The sequence below is a fragment of the Ambystoma mexicanum genome, chromosome 8 (assembly GCF_040938575.1).
Source record: "Ambystoma mexicanum isolate Mex_15411 chromosome 8, UKY_AmexF1_1, whole genome shotgun sequence".
Taxonomy (NCBI): Eukaryota; Metazoa; Chordata; class Amphibia; order Caudata; family Ambystomatidae; genus Ambystoma; species Ambystoma mexicanum.
Genome location: NC_090929.1, coordinates 226,488,465 through 226,504,610, shown reverse-complemented (window position 1 = coordinate 226,504,610; position 16,146 = coordinate 226,488,465). Strand labels below are relative to the sequence as shown.

At 48.6% G+C, this 16,146-nt stretch overlaps 1 protein-coding gene across 5 annotated transcripts in view; it reads right to left on the bottom strand.

Moving 5' to 3' along the window:
• The window catches only part of STRBP (spermatid perinuclear RNA binding protein), a 1,497,608-nt gene that overhangs the window by 794,514 nt on the left and 686,948 nt on the right, over window positions 1-16,146 (bottom strand). The gene's annotated exons all lie outside the window — the stretch shown is intronic.

The window sequence follows — 16,146 nt, the reverse complement described above, 5'->3', positions numbered from 1 at the left end:
CCTGTTCGAATTATGAATCAATATGGTGCTCCAGGATCTGGTTTGGAAGAATTGACGAGACCGAAGGCGTGGCTGGACCCTTGGACACTGTCCCGGGAGGATAGCTCAAAGGCAACGTGCTCGCCTTGGAAACAAGATGACACGAAGCAACACAGGTTCAATCCCCATGTCCGCGTTTGGAAACCTTTGGGTATTACGCGCGTTATAAATACGCAGCTAAATCATATTCCTGTAACAGCGCCTCGATGCCCCCCTGGCTGTGTGAGCACTTTAAAAATGCAAATAAATTAAATAGTGTGATCAGTGTCTCCCTTGGGTGACTGAGGTGAAGATGGTTCCCCACTTTCTGCTACTATGGCCTGGTCTTCCATGACATTAGGCAATTGCAGGGCTCTGCCAGGCAGTTTAAGAACTATTGAGCCTTGTTGTACAGGTGCAGAGCCCTCTATTGCTTCTTGTCCCTTTCTATCTGGTATATGTTTGTCTCCAGACTTGTGTTTGTGCTCAAGTTTTTCCAGTTTTCCCAATTTTGATATTTTCTACGTGCCCGTAGATGAGGATGCTCTAATTTTCTTTTTCGGGCACACCCCTGTTGACGGCGCACACAGGAAAGGTGTTGGTGACTTTCCATGTACCATCAATGCTGCTGTCGACGTTTGGCCTTCCATGGATGACACCGACGGCGTTGACGGTGAAGTAGCCGACCCTGCCGACTACGGGATCTTTGTGGGCACTGTTGCTGTCGGAGATATTGTCATTGACAAAAATTTGGTCTGTTTACCCCTGAAGGAGGTCGACAACGATGGTTTTATGGTCGCCGATGATTGTGCCGTGGACGATTGTGGCGCTGTCGACGGTTTTCAGACGACAGCAGGAATTGTTTGCGCTCACTGACGTTTCAATGCTGAAGGGGAAAAACTGGCAGATTCAAAACATCTAGAATTGCTATTCCAAAATACAGTCGATAGGAGAAATGGAAAGTACCATAGTTACATGTCCAGAACGCGGACAGAATTAGCAATAGGCAGATTCAACTTTCACATAGGCGAGTGAAATATGTACTTTTTAAACCACTGCCAGAATTGGCAGTTAGGCAGATTCAACTTTTCTACAGGTGAGCGAATACATACTTTCCAAAACACAGCAAGAATTAACAATAGGCAGATTCAACTTTCCTATAGGCGAGCAAAATATTTACTTTTTAAAGCACAGCTAGAATTAGCAGATGGGCATGTAGGCACATCATTTAACATGGACGTTCAATAAACAAGCAGATACAACTTTCAGAAAGGAATTGCGTAGAGGTCTACAGTTAAGCAAGGAGACTCCTAAACGGCAGGCAGATTTGAAAGACGAGAAGGGGGAGGGAAAGGCAGGCTAAAGGCAGAAGCGAGTGAACAGGACAACTGCATACCAGCAATCAGAAGCTATGTGAGGTGGGCAAGAGATGATTGCCTATGCAGGATTAAACCAGGTCAGCGGGAGATCATGGAGCTTTGCGGGGTCACACAACCCTAACTCACGGGGTGCTGCATACGTGTCTACTCGCTCCGCTGCCTCCTGGTCTTCTGCTTCCTCTGCTTCGCTCAATCAATTGTATACCTCCCAGTCTCCCTCGGGTGTGGGCGATTAGCACTATTAGGCTGCCACTTACAGTCCATTGTCTCTGCATCCCTCTTCTTTGTTCTAGTACTTTGGGGATTGTGGGACCTGAAGACCCCCAATGCTCAAATTACTCCTTTCAATAGGAATGTTATTTCTAATTTTACCAAGTTAATTTCCATCCCGAATTACATCTTCTAAAGCAGGGTTATAATGTCTTAATGGTTGGTTATGCTTTACCTGAGATTTAGAATTTATGGATTCTAAGATGTTAATGCTTGGAGATTTGCATTTAAAACTCCCCTGTGAATCAAAGGTGTCCTTACCATCATAAATGTGGGCGACTGTTGTGGGGGGCGTGGGGGCTTACTCACAATAAAGGATTAAGACAGCTTTCACCACTGTCAGAATAATTAGCTTTGCCAGAGAAAACCTCCCCTCGACTGCAAGCCATTACATATTCTGGCATCACTGACATTTCTTCCTCTGAGGAAACAAAATACTGCGTCCCTACCAATGGAGTCCTTCTGTCCCCCCTGGCACCCTTCTACTCCCAGCTAACACCACTCCCAAGATCAGGATCAGGTAGCGGCTGCCTACCCCTGGCCACCCGAGTGGAGACTTTAGGTAGGACCTTTGTGAGGACTCAGCAGGATTCATCACAATATATATTTGAACGATGTAGGACCCAAGTCAAAGCTGCAGTTTTCTGAAAAGGTTGAGGGACTCGACCCATTAAGTAAGACAAAAAGGGGGTGACAAACTGGAATTCACCTTGGTGGTGTCTAGCATTTGTTGTGGCTATGAAAACCATAGAGTGGGCTATCATATTGTGTCTGTTTTTTGAAACAGCAAAGGACGATAGAGATTGTAGGTCTACTAGTTTAGAGGAAGACTGTAAACATCTAACCCACCCTTTAAAATATCTACACTAAACCTCTCTTCAAGCTCCTTGACTCACATGCCATTTCTTACACTTATTACGCTGATGATACCCAGATCCTCATTGCCCTCTCAGGCACCTACTCGAATGACAGTGCAACCCTTAGTTCCATCTATGAAACTATCCAAGCCTGGATGGCGACCCACAGCCAGTGCCTGAATGATGAAAAAACAAGAGCTTCTTATCGTAGCCACGCACACTTTCCTCGCCAGCCTTGATCCAGCCCACCAATCCTTCCTCATTGACGACCACTCCATCCCTGTCTCCCCATCTGTAAAAATACTAGCTGTGTACCTTGATTCCTCCCTCAACATGTCACAGCACATTAATGCCATTGGGTCCTCTGCGGCTTACACTACAAGGCTCCTCAACCCCTGCAAACACTTCCTCTCAACCAACAATCGTCTTGCAACTGCATGTGCCATCATTGGCGCCAAATTGAACTACTGCAATGCCCCTTTTGTGGGCACCACTGAACATAACCTCAACAAAGTTCAAGTGATCCGAAATAATGCACTCTGCGCGTACTTGAGCTCCCCAAAAGGGAACACATCACAGGTGGTGGGCCAAATGGCTTCCAGTCTGGGACCACGTCAACTGCAAGACCCATGCCATCATCAGTGCCTCTCCAACTCAGAACCTCCCTAACTTTCGTAAAGACTATCCCTCTCTATTCACTCAAGGCCTACTCGGCCCTGCAACAGCCCAGATTCAAACGAACAAGAGTAGGTGGCTCCAGCTTTCCTGTCAAAACTGTCAAGCCCTGTAACTCCCCACTGTCTGCACTCAGATCAGAACCATCCTAAAAGTCGTTCAGAAAGAACCTTAAAACCTTGCTATTTCACTAAATCGACCATTCTGTCTTGAAATACGCCTTACTGTCATGTACTGTTTTTTCGATACAGTTCACGTATATGTAAAATAAAAAAATACATTAAAAAATCACTTACATTCCATTAATATATAATACAGGTCACACTGGCAGATCTCTTTACTGGGAGACAACTTCTAGAAACTGTATGGAGGTTGAGAAATACTACAAGTGGCAGTCAGTAAATGTAGTTCAGATGAATAAGGTTACTCACCGTAGTGGCCACCTTACTCCTAGTCCATAGTCCCCTTTCCTCCATAAGTATGGGACATTCCTCTGTCCTGTGGGACGGGACCGGAGCACTTTGTAAAAAGCATCCCATTTTCACAAAATGTGTCCTTTTTACACGGGGTACCGCGAGCGGCCTAATCCCCTCCCTCCTTAGCTCCATCCAGCGCATCGCCCATCAGTCCATTTCCATCGCCTTTAAGCAATAATAGAGGAAGCTTATTAGAGGGGATGGCGGGCGGGCGTATGGAGGAAAGGGGACTATGGACTAGGAGTAAGGTGGCCACTATGGTGAGTAACCTTATTATACTCCTACGTCCCGTCCCCTTTCCTCCATACTTATGGGAGATTCCTAAGCACTCCTCACAGGAATTACGGCTGGATGGAAAACTCCTTACTGAAAAAGGTTTCCAAGCACAGCCTGGCCAAACTGAGCATCAGACCTAGAGCTCAGATCCAAACAGTAGTGTTTACAAAACGCCGATGGAGAGGACCAGGTAGCCGCCTTCGCGATGGTCTCCCAGGGGACATACTTTTGAAACGCAACAGCAGCTGCCTTGCCCCGTACCAGATGTGCATGAACCCCTTTTGGAGGTTGAAGACATTGAACAGCACAAGACTCCATAATACAGGCAGCGATCCATCTGGAAATAGTCGCTTTGGAGGCCTGTTTACCCTCCGGATTACCAAAGGTCACCAAGAGCTGAGAAGAACTCCTAAATTCAGATGTTCTGTCCAGATAGAACTTAAGAGCTCTTCTAACATCCAGGCAATGCAAAACCCTCTCAGCCTCTGAGGCTGGGTTTGGAAAGAAGACGGGCAAGGAGATCGACTGATTCAGATGAAAATCAGAGACTACTTTTGGAAGGAAAGAAGGATTCGTCCCCAGGACAACCATATGCTTCTGAAAAACCAGAAAGGAATGCTCCACCGACAAGGCCTGGAGCTCACTCGCACGTCTTGCCGAAGTCACAGCGACCAAGAAGGACACGTTCCATGAAAGGTGCTTAAGGTCTACAGTAGCCACTGGCTCAAAGGGCTTATGGCACAAGGCCGTAAGGACCACGTTCAGATCCCACGTCGGATGCGGTTTGCAAACAGGAGGGTAAAGACGCATGAGTGCCTTTTACCCACTGGGTTTGACCGTGAAAACAGCACTGATCCGTGGATAGGTATGCGGCAACAGCCGAATGATAAGTCCTGCATGTCAAGACATGGATGCCCGACTGCCAGATGAGAGACAAAGGACAGCACTGTCGATCTTGGCCCCTCTGGGGTCCCACTGTCTGGCTAAGCACCAGTGGCAGAACCAAAGCCATTTGCTCCTGTATTGAGATCTTGTCTAGGGCTTCCTGGCCGCCTGAATAATACACATGTTATCAGTGGACAAGTTGAGGTGTTCTAAAGATCTGAACTCAGGCACCATGCCACCAAGCTGAACAATTGTGTGAAGGGGTTCCACAGCTGCCAATCTCTATGTTAAAGTAGGTCTGGAACCAGCGGAAGCCTGATCAGTGCACACACCGACAGATGCTGAATCTCTGAAAACCAAAACCTGGCCGGCCACCACGGTGTTATGAGCAGAAGAGAACAATTCACTGTGCTCCTCAACTTGCACAACGTCCGATGAATCAGAGGCAGAGGCGGGAAAGCATAGGCTCTCATATTGAGTCAGGGAATTTCGAGGGGATCCCCCAGAGAGAAGGCTCCCAGCCCGTTCCTGGAGGCATACAGGGGAAGTTTCCTGTTTGATGCTGTTGCGAAGAGGTCCACTTCTGGAGTGCCCCAACACCGGAAGATTTGCAAGAGGACCTCTGAGTTCAATTCCCACTGACGGCTGAGGGCATCCGCTGTAACATTCAGCTGACTCGGGATGTGCACTGTCACCAGCCAGATGCCATGCTGAACCGCCCATTCCCATATCTGAATGTCAAGATCCACAAGAGGAAGGTACTTGGTACCCCCTTGCTTGTTGATATAAAACATGGACAACACAATGTCCGTGCAGATCCGAACTACTTTGTTGACAACGACAGGCTGGAACGATTTGAGCGCCAGGAAAATCACCAGGAGCTCCAAGTGAATTATATAAAGGAGCTTGTCCTGCGGTGACCAGAGATCTGAAACCTGAAGAAGGTTCAACGTCGCACCCCATCTCAGCAGGGAAAAGTCTGTCGTGATCATCACTAGCAGGCCGGGATCCTGAAAGGCCGCGCCCACCAACATATTGCTGAGAGACGACCACCACACAAGGTCCGCTCTCATGACGAATGGAACAGGAATCATTTTGGAGTCTCGGTCCACCTTGGCGCCAAGAACTCTGAAGAGCCATCTGTGTTCGCCTCATCTTGAGATGAGCAAGAGGAAGAGCCAGCACACCCGAGGCCATGAGGCCCAGAAGCCTCTGGAACCACCAGGCCGACATGCTGACTGAGAAAACACCCAACACGTGGTTAACAGATCTGCCATTCTGTACCCGGTTAGATGCACTCTGCACCGAAAACCCAGGAAAATCAGGTCCTGAGAGACCGTCATGGAGGATTTCCGCCAGTTCACCGACAGCCCAAGATGGAAGCTGGAGGAGAGACTGAAGATTGCTCAAGGCTGATTGAGGACAAGGACTGTGCAGCAGCCAATTGTCCAAATACGGATACACTTGGATACCCTGTAGCCGAAGATGAGCTGCAATAACCAACATCATCTTCGTAAAGACACGCAGTGCCGAACGGAGGCCTAAAAAGGAGCACTCAGAACTGAAAATGCTCCTTCCCCACGGAAAAACGTAGGTATTTCCGATGCAGAATCGAAATCAGTATATGCATATAAGCATCCTGAAGGTCCACCACGCTGAGCCAATCGCCCTTCTGTAAAGAGGACTTTATCTGACAGGGTGTGATCATCTTGAATTTCTCCTGGGGTAGAGAGAGATTGAACTGGGAAAGACTAGAGAAAAGATCCAGGACATTGCGCCCAGTTTAACGAATATGTCTTTATTCAATGGATTGCCCTTTGGTTGATTACATGTGTTTCCGGCCCTCCTTGGCCTTATTCAAATCAGGGCTGATGCATTAACCCATCACTGTTTAACAAAAAACATTTCCCTCTGTGGGAGTCACTTTTTAATTCATAATCTTGTCGTCTTGCGTTGAGTTAAAATGTATGATCCCTTTGTCGCAATTTTTCAGCCACTTCGGTCATCCGCGATGGCTTGCTTCTAGTCCTACGCAGATGACCGGAAAGACATTCGTTAAAATGGGTGCAACGTCCTGGATCTTTTCTCTAGTATTTCATTACTGTTTATGAGTTTATGACGGGTTTCCATTGGCTTACCGTCAATCCAGTGACCTGCGACTATATCAAAATCATTAAGAAGGAGGAGGAGGGGTTTCTTACCCCTTTCCCGCTGTGCAATTACACTATACGAACATTGAATAGCAATATTACCATAAGTATTGAATTACGGGTCGCCGAACTGACCAGCTGTACCCTTAAGCTTGACCATTAGCAAACTTTTGAACTGGGAAAGGTCTAGGATGGTGCGCAGGCCAGCCTGGTTGGGTTTGGGCATCTTAAACAGCCGGGAGTAGAAGCCCTCTCCTCACTCCCCTAGGGGAATGGGTTCCACCGCTCTGAGATCCAGCAACTTCTGTATCTTGGCTCTGAGGGAGGGCGACCCCGACTGCTGGAAGGGAGGATTGATGGGTGGGGTAAGGGAAAGGGGCAAGCGGAAGCCTGGCTGAGCGACTGGCAAGACCCACCGGTCCTCGGTAATAGTCTGCCGCGCCTCCCAGTGAGACGCAATGCGCCCTCCCACCGGGGTCTCGTGCGAGCACAAAGAAACTTCATTTAGTTGGTTTATCGGTGGCGCCGCAACCTGAACCTGAAGAGGAGGCTGAAGAACGGGAGAAAGACCTGCCCCGTTGTTGCCGTTGGCGGGATTTTCCTGATGGAGTATTGACCCTACGGGACTTCTGATCCAGAAATCCACTAAAACCAGAGGAAGACCGAGGCTGCGAAGAAGTTCTCTGTGCCCTGAAAGGCGGTTTCACCAAGACAGACAAGGACTTGGCGGTCTGGGTGCTGTCCTTAGTCTTAGTCAGCTCAACATCTGTCGTTCAGTGAAAAAGCTCCTTGCCATCAAAAGGCAGGTCCAGAACTTTATCCTGCACCTCTTTAGAGAACTTGGTAGCGTGCAGCCAAGCCTGACGAGAGGTGTCCACGCCAAGCATAAGACCACGGGCCGAGGCGTCGACATGATGCGCCGCGGCCTCCAGCATATCCTGTGCCAGGACCCTGGCATCTGACAATCACGTTTTAAAATCCTCTACTTTATTAGCGGGAATGAATTCCTAAAACTCTGACAGACGTTTCCACATTTTCATATTCGCCCCTGCTAATACCAGTTCCGCGTTACCTGACGTAACTGCAGGGCTGAATTAGCAAAAATACCCCTCCCCTCCCCCAAAGAGTCAAGAAGCTTGTCCTCTTTGTCCAGAACCTGGGTTGCCGCTGTAGAAGACGAAGAAGCAGGTCTAGATTGTAATGTAGCTGCAGCCACCACCGTGGATGAAGGGTCGAACACAACGCTAAGGCCACTTCTGAAGAATGGAGCCTATAACTAGTGTCAAACATTTTATTTACAAACAGTACAGAGTGTGGTTTCTCCCAGTCTTTACAGACCTCGGCTAAAATGTCCTTTTGCAAGAACAAGCCGGTGCGCTCCAAAGGAGAACACCCCCGAGAGCACCCCTTCCTGAAGAACAGGTAACTCAGGTACTGGAACATCCAAAAGATACATGTCCAGCACCAGGTCGTGAAAGGCTCTAACAGAGCGGGGCTGGTCCTCGCTGTCCTGATCCTCCTGTGCGTCGTCCCGACACATCCGGATCAGGCTGCGCAACATCTGGTACTGCTGGAGATTTGTCCACTGGAGACAAAGGAGGCAAGGAAGGGAGGGCCAGTGGAGGCCCGGCCGGTAAGGGCAGAGCTGGCGGAATCACTGGTGCCACAACTGGAACCGACGGCGCAGGAGGGCATATCTCCCTAAACAAGCCTCGAAAATACTTCTTTATGGGGTCGGAGCGCAGTAGCTTTTGAAATTTGCTGAAAAAAGCATCCTCTGCCGACGATTTAGGGGCGACTGGAGGAGGCCTCTCATGAGCGGAGTAACTCCATGGATGTAAGGTAGAGGGCTGCCAAAAGGGCCCTTCTCCGCTGTTATCAACATAGATCAAGGGCGCAGATGTTGCAGGAAGCGAGACATTGTGCATTAGGGGCATCCGAGCGTTCCAGTCAAAAACTGGACGAAAGGGATGTGCACAAGGAAAACGATGTTCACCTGAAATGCCACTCCCCACACCTAGCGCCGATGGCATAGTTCAGGGAGGTATCCAAAATGGCCACCGTCATCTTGCCGGAAGTAGCCGCCATTTTGTCAGCACCTGAGGAGAACTGCTACACGTGTGAAAGTGAGGCAGCGGTCTCCACAGATGGGTCAGGTGTCTTCATCTTAGCCTTGATACAAGGAACCTCGGCCGAGTCGGTACTCTGTGGCCTAGAATGTTTTTGAGACATGCTATCAGCCAGAATAGCCTTCAACGGAAGGACCTCGGCAACGCCGGTAACAAAGGAATTCCGGTCAGAGACCTCTCTCCGTGCTCCCTCAACAGAACTGGCATCACCGCTTGAGTGGGAGCGATGAGGAATACACCTCACCTACTAGACTTAACAGGCCTCTCAGAACTGTCGGTCACCTTAGCTTCCAAACAAGGGACCTCGGACCCGAGCCCGGTAAAAGCCCCTTCACGAAGGGCCTCGAAATTTAGTTCGGTACAGAAAGCCTCCATAGAGGCCTCAAGGCAAACCCTAGTGTCTTTACGGGAAGCTCCAGTCAAGGAGACCTCGAAGCAATCTCCGGTACCCACTGCCTTAGTAGAACTGGGCCCACAAACAGCCCCCACAGGAGGGCCCTCGGATTGTAATCCGGTGTCAATAGGCCCCTTACGGGGACCCTCGGAGAAAGCTTTGGTACACTTTGTAGGCCTAGAAGGCACCTCAGGGCAAGCCCCAGTAACAGAGCTTTTGATGCTCCTCCCGGACTGGGAAGACCCCGTGAAGGAGCCCCCCGGCCAGGGTGCCCTAAAAAGTAAAGAACTCACTGGGCGTTTCTGCTTCTCGTCGATGAAAGTTTGAAAGTGCGTAGGGGGAGTGCGCTGAAACACCTCTTCCCACTGCTCTAAACGACGTTGAAGCGCCCAGACCGAAAGGGAATCGCAGTAAAAACACGATTCCCACCGGTGGTCCGGATCCAAACACTCTAAACAAAGAGGATGGGGGTCCGCCCGAGCGAAGCGTCGCTGACGGGAAGAGCAAATAGGAAAGTCTAACGGACTGCCACACAACCACTAAGCCGGAGCAGGAGAGGACGACACTGGAAGGAAAAAAATCTTCCAAAGATGCAAGTGCATCCAGTCCCAATCGAGCGGAGAAGAGGACTGATGGGTGATGCGCTGGGCGGAGCCAAGGAGGGCGGGGTTACGGCCCTGTGCGGTACCCCGCGTAAAGAGAAGAAGGACACATTTTTGGAAAATGTGATGCTTTTTACAAAGTGCTCCGGTCCCGTCCCACAGGATGGAGGAACATCCCATAAGTATGGAGGAAAGGGGACGGGACGTAAGAGTAAAGTGATTTTATTAAGTTTTAAGTCAAGGAAGGGAATGAGCCAGTTGTCTACAAGAACTAATGCAATTTCTACAAATGATACAAAAGTTCCTAACAATGTCATTGATGGGTCAAAATAAACCCAGGATATTTCGCTGGTGTCAAACATATTCAATAATGTTCTCCCAAAGCTTTAAATCTAATCTTACAAAGTCCTTGTCCCTCCAAGGACACCCTAATCTACAAAATAATGTCCAACAATGTGGCCAACACAAATTCCAAGCCTTTGCTTAACAAATAATCCCTAAATGTTCCAAGCTTTGGTCAACAAAAGAAAATGCAGAATCTGGTCTATAGGAAACCACTGAATGTGAGGGCTTACAGGGCCGATCAAGGGCCTCTGCAAAGGGGGCTCAGAGCTGTTCCTAACCCTGTCCGTCCCCAGACAAGGCGGTGATAGCTATACGCACCCCAGGGGCTTTGTCTGAGTTGCAATTAGTTAAAATGTTTTTTGTTGTGGATGGTAAAGCGGCTGCACGTGTCTTGCGTGTGCCAATATAGCTGCTGCCATAGTTTCCACTTACTATGCTCGTGGACTGGCGCAGACAGGGGAAGGAGCGAGGCGCGCCAACCGGTGGGGTTGTAGGGGTTGGTGATGACGTGTGGGCCAGGGGGAGAAGGGCGAGGGAATCATGGAGCAGAGGAATGGACGTGCCAAAGAATAAACAAAAAAAGATGCCACTACCTGGTGGAATGTGGCAGACACTGGCAGGTTTCACCCATGTTTCCAGCCACCAGATTGGCTAAGCGCCCTTTCCTGGGTGCAAATATAGGGTGCTGCTACATAAGGTTTGCATCATCTTGACATATGTATTGTTCAAACAGTACTCAAAAGGTTCTTAGTATGATCACCTCTGTTGGGGATTTTAGGCTTTAAACACCGCTGATTGTGGAATTAAGTACACTCAAGATGGAATGATACAGTACCTTTGTGGGGGTGGTGATACTATAGGATCCTACTTCTTTTCCACTGACTGCGAGGCAAGTGTAGCGACCAGACCAACTTGTCCCATTCTGTCAACTTGCCACAGGACCCAAAAAGTGAGACTTTTCTCCATAACACGATTTAAACTTCCTCTTTTGGCATTTAGAATTTGTCAACCCAAGTATATCCGCATCGTTGAACCATACACTGCTGGTTACACGGTTAAGCCAAAAATCCCATGAGGGAGAGTGGAAGCCATTGGTTTACGTGACAGAAGTAAAAGCCTCCTTACCCAGGGATGTTTTATTGGGTGGCAAAAGAGGCACGTATCCCCTCACACCTTTCTCCTTGATTTAAAGAAGTCAGGGCACATTATTTAACAAAACTTAAATTACACAGAGCAGGCTATTTACAAACATGTGTGCATCATTCTGTATTCACTGTAGCACAAACAGTTTGTGTGCTCACCGTAGCACAACTTGTTTCTTTGGGGAATTTACTGATCACGTGCAACAACCAAAGTCAACATACATACTAATTAGTCTGACAATGGGTCAGAAAATAGATCTGTGCTTTAAAAACTTGCTGCAAGGATCTGTGCTCCTATGTCAGATCACAATGACATAATCCAGCAGAACAGGCTCAGACTATTCTCTCCCTGGGGTGACAAAATGTGGGTGATAATGACACCTTATTTGCTAAAAAAAAAAAATTAACTTGCACCCAAAACTAAGCCAACATCGGTATGGCACAGGTCCAGAGCTTGGTCCCTTCAAATGAAGGGTGTGAAAACTGGGCAAGCACCCCCAACTGAAGCACAAAACAGTCAGGAGAAGCGAATAGGTAGTCAAATTCAACACTATGGAATCAAAGGGTTGTAGCTCATACCCATCATTTGCCACTGAACGATACCATGATCCAAGATAAATCATCTCATCTCGCTGTATAGTTGTAACGCTCACCTGATTCCCACGGAGGCGCTGACCCAAACTGGACTGCTACAGTTGCTTCTATGACTATGATGAGGCGTAGAACTCGGAAGACGCTCTGGGCAGGACCTCCGAATATTGACTGTCTGGCTTGTAAGGTGAGTTTTCTGCAGGTGGAAGAAAAAAAGGGGTAATTACAAGCTGGTTGGATAAGTTCTCCCACCAATCTTCTGCTTTTCCCACTTCTTGGTTCTCGACTGGTCTCCACGAACTCTCACCTTTGGTTTAGTAAAGCCGAGCTCTCCATCCTGCTTCTGGTGCAGGGGCGCGTGGAATCCAGTTACGTCACTGGATGATTTCAGTGTTTAGGCTCAGTGTCCTTTTGTGGCTTGTAATAGTCCTTCAGGGGCCGAGGAGCTGTTGGCGACACCACCACTGCTGTGCAAGAAGAGGCTCGTGAGTATAGAAGATCTGAGGCCGCTTCTGAAGGAGCACCCTTTTATAATGTCCTTTTCTGTCTTTCAGGTGCCGAGATGCTGTGGGCGATGCCGCCGCTGTTGCACGTGCGGTGGCAAGTAAGTATAACTGAATTGTGGCCGTTTCCAAATAGGCGCCTCTGATAATGTCTTTTCCTTTCTTTCAGATGCCGAAATGCTGAGGGCGATGCTGCCGCTGCTGCGCGTGAAGAAGCGCGTAAGTATAACTGAGTTGCGAACCCTTTGGCTCGGACACCACTAACAATGTCTTTTGTCTTCCAGGTGCTGGGATGCTGCCGAAGCGAAGGCCGCGGTGAACTCCGGTGTGATCACGGATGGATAAGGTAAGCGAGCGCAGCTGCGAGCATGTTGCCCGTTTTCTAACCTTATGTCTTTATTTGCAGGTTGTCGGAGACTGGACTCTTGTGGCTGAATTCTGGTGAGTAGATGTTCCTGTGCCTTTTCTTCATCCACAGGTTGCTGCTCGAGAAGCTGAGGGTGTGTCTGGACCTGGAATGCAGGAGCCGACTCGGTGAGCGTCCTGCTGCTGTTGCAGAATAACGCGAAGCACGTGAATTCTATCGGGCGTGGTTTAAATAGTGGAGAAGTGCTTTGGTGCGTATTCTTCCTCCAGCCTCACCCAGGTAAGAAAAGAGTTCCTGTAACAGAGGATTGGTCCCTCCCAGCCAGTGGCTGGGACTTCACCCAGCTTGGATTGTTCTAGGTGAGTATGCAGCATGGTCTGCCACAGGTAAGTCCACCCAATCACTACTGCACACTTTAAGAATATGAGCCCGGCGCCCATGGCGCCGGGACTGTGGTTCCTTATGAGCCTGGCGCCAGGACATGGTCCAAAGGGCCCCTGTAGGGGTCTGCTGGAACCAGGGGTGTGGATGATGAGCCTGCTTCCAGGGACGCTGGGCCAGTCTTGGCTCCTCGGGAGTAGCGCTCATGACAGCACCCCCCCTCAAGGCCCCTCCCAAACTTGTCCTCCCCGGGGGTTTTGGTTTATCAGGAAAGGTTCGGTGGAATTTCCTGACTAGATGAGGAGCATGGACGTAGTCATAGGGTTCCCAGGATCTTTCCTGGGGTCCGTAGCCTTTCCAGTCGATTAGGTAGAATAGTTTTGATTTGATGATCTTGGAGTCCAAAATGTTTTTAACTTCAAATTCGGGCTCTCCATTCACCTGAATGGGTTCTGGAGGTCTGGTCAGTCTGGTTCCAGGTTGCATGGGTTTCAAAAGAGATACGTGAAACACAGGATGTATTCTCATATGGGTTGGCAAATCTAATTTAACGGCCACTGGATTAATTATGGCCGTAATTGAATATGGTCCCAGGTATTTGGGGTTGAAGGTGCGAGGTCCTTTTAGCGATAAATGTTTGGTGGACAACCAGACTTGATCCCCAACCTGGTATTGAGGGGCATCGCTTCGGTGTTGGTCTGCTCCTTTTTTGTACCTTTCTTTAGCTTGTTGTAGATGTGCAGTCGCTTCCTTGAAAGCTTGGGTAATAACAGAGTGCAACTGATCTACGGCGGGTGTTCCAAGATCTTGAGGTGGGTCGAGGTTGGAGGTTCGAGGATGAATTCCATACAAGATGTAGAAGGGACTCTTCCCGGTTCCCGAATGAACTGAATTGTTGTATGCATATTCAGCTATCCAAAGGATGTCCTTCCAGTTGCTTTCAGACTGTTGTAGCATGCATCGTAAATATTGTTCGAGAGTCTGTTTTTTTCTCTCGGTTTGCCCGTCGGTCTGGGGGTGATGGCTGGTTGAAAGTCTTACATCGATTTGAGCTGACCGACAACAACTACGCCAAAAGTGAGAAATAAACTGGCTTCCTCTATCAGAGATTAGTACCGACGGGAAGCCGTGTAACCGGACAATGTTTTCAAGGAATTCTCTGGCTAGTACTGAAGCTGAAGCCTTTTAGCGGAATGAAGTGGGCCATGTTAGAAAACAAATCCACAATAACGAGAATAGTGTTGTACCCGGAACAAGAGGGTAAGTCTGTGATCAAGTCCATGGAAAGGGTATGCCAGGGACACGGTGGAATGTCTAATGGTTGCAGAAGACCAGCCGGCCTTTTCTTTTGAGCCTTGTTTTGAGCGCACACACCACAGGACATCACAAATTCTTTTATGTCTTTTCTCCATGAAGGCCACCAGAAGTGTCTCTTCACTTTTTCTGTGGTTTTGGCGATGCCAGGGTGACCCTCCATTAATGAATCATGATAACAGGAGATTACCTGTTTTTGTAAATCGGCGTGTGGTAGGAATAATCGTCCTTGGAAATAAGGCAAGTCATTGTTTACGGTAAAGTTCTCTCCTCTTTGTAACCAGCTCTGTAAGTCTGATGGGGTCACAAGTTGTTTAGTTTTTGCCTCAATATCCCCGATGGATTGCGAAGAAATCAGACCCAAGATCCTTTGTTCAGGAATTATTGGTACGGGTTCGGGATTGACAACGTTATCTCCCATTCCAATTCGGGAAAGAGCATCCGCTTTGCCGTTCTTGTTGCCCGGGCGGTAAGTGATCACGAAGTCAAATTCAGCAAAGAATAGAGGCCAGCGAAGCTGTCTGGAGGATTGAGCTTTGGCGGTTTTCAGATACTGTAGATTTCGATGATCACCGTAACGGTGTGTTTGGCCCCGAGGAGATAATGCCGCCAGGCCTTAAAGGCGGATTTAATAGCTAAAAGCTCTTTGTCCGTGATGGTGTAATTAAGCTCAGGCGCCGAGAACTTTGAGACCAAAACGCCACAGGATGCAGTTGGTTAGTCTCTGGATCCTTTTGTGATAGAACTGCTCCCATTGCTAAGCTGGAGGCGTCGGTTTCAACGATGTAAGGGAGATCCGGGCGTGGGTGCTTCAGTATTGGCGCCGAGGTGAACTTGGCCTTTAGCTCTTGGAAGGCTTGTTCAGCTTCTGCAGACCATTCAAAGCGCTTATTTTTTCTTAAGAGGGATGTGATGGGTTGTACCACTCGTGAAAACACTGGAATAAATCTGCGGTAAAAATTGGCAAAGCCTAGCATGCTTTGAACGCCTTTCACGGAAGTAGGAGATGGCCATTTGAGGATTGCGTCAACTTTTCTCGAGTCCATGTGGACTGCTTTGGGTGTCAGAATAAATCCCAGAAATCCGACCTCGGTGACATGAAAGGCACATTTCTCGAGCTTGGCAAAGAGTTTATGTTGGCGAAGTTTTTCAAGGACCGCCCTAACATGGTTTCGATCAGCTTCCGAAGATGAGTACACAAGAATATGTAAACGACAACACAGACATCAATGAGCTCTCTGAGGACGTCATTCATGAAATATTGGAAGGCGGCCGGCGCATTGCATAGTCCAAAGGGCATCACTTGGTATTCAAATAGCCCATACTTAGTGCGAAATGCCGTCTTCCATTCATCACCTTCCTTGATCCGTACCAAATGATAAGCTCCCCGGA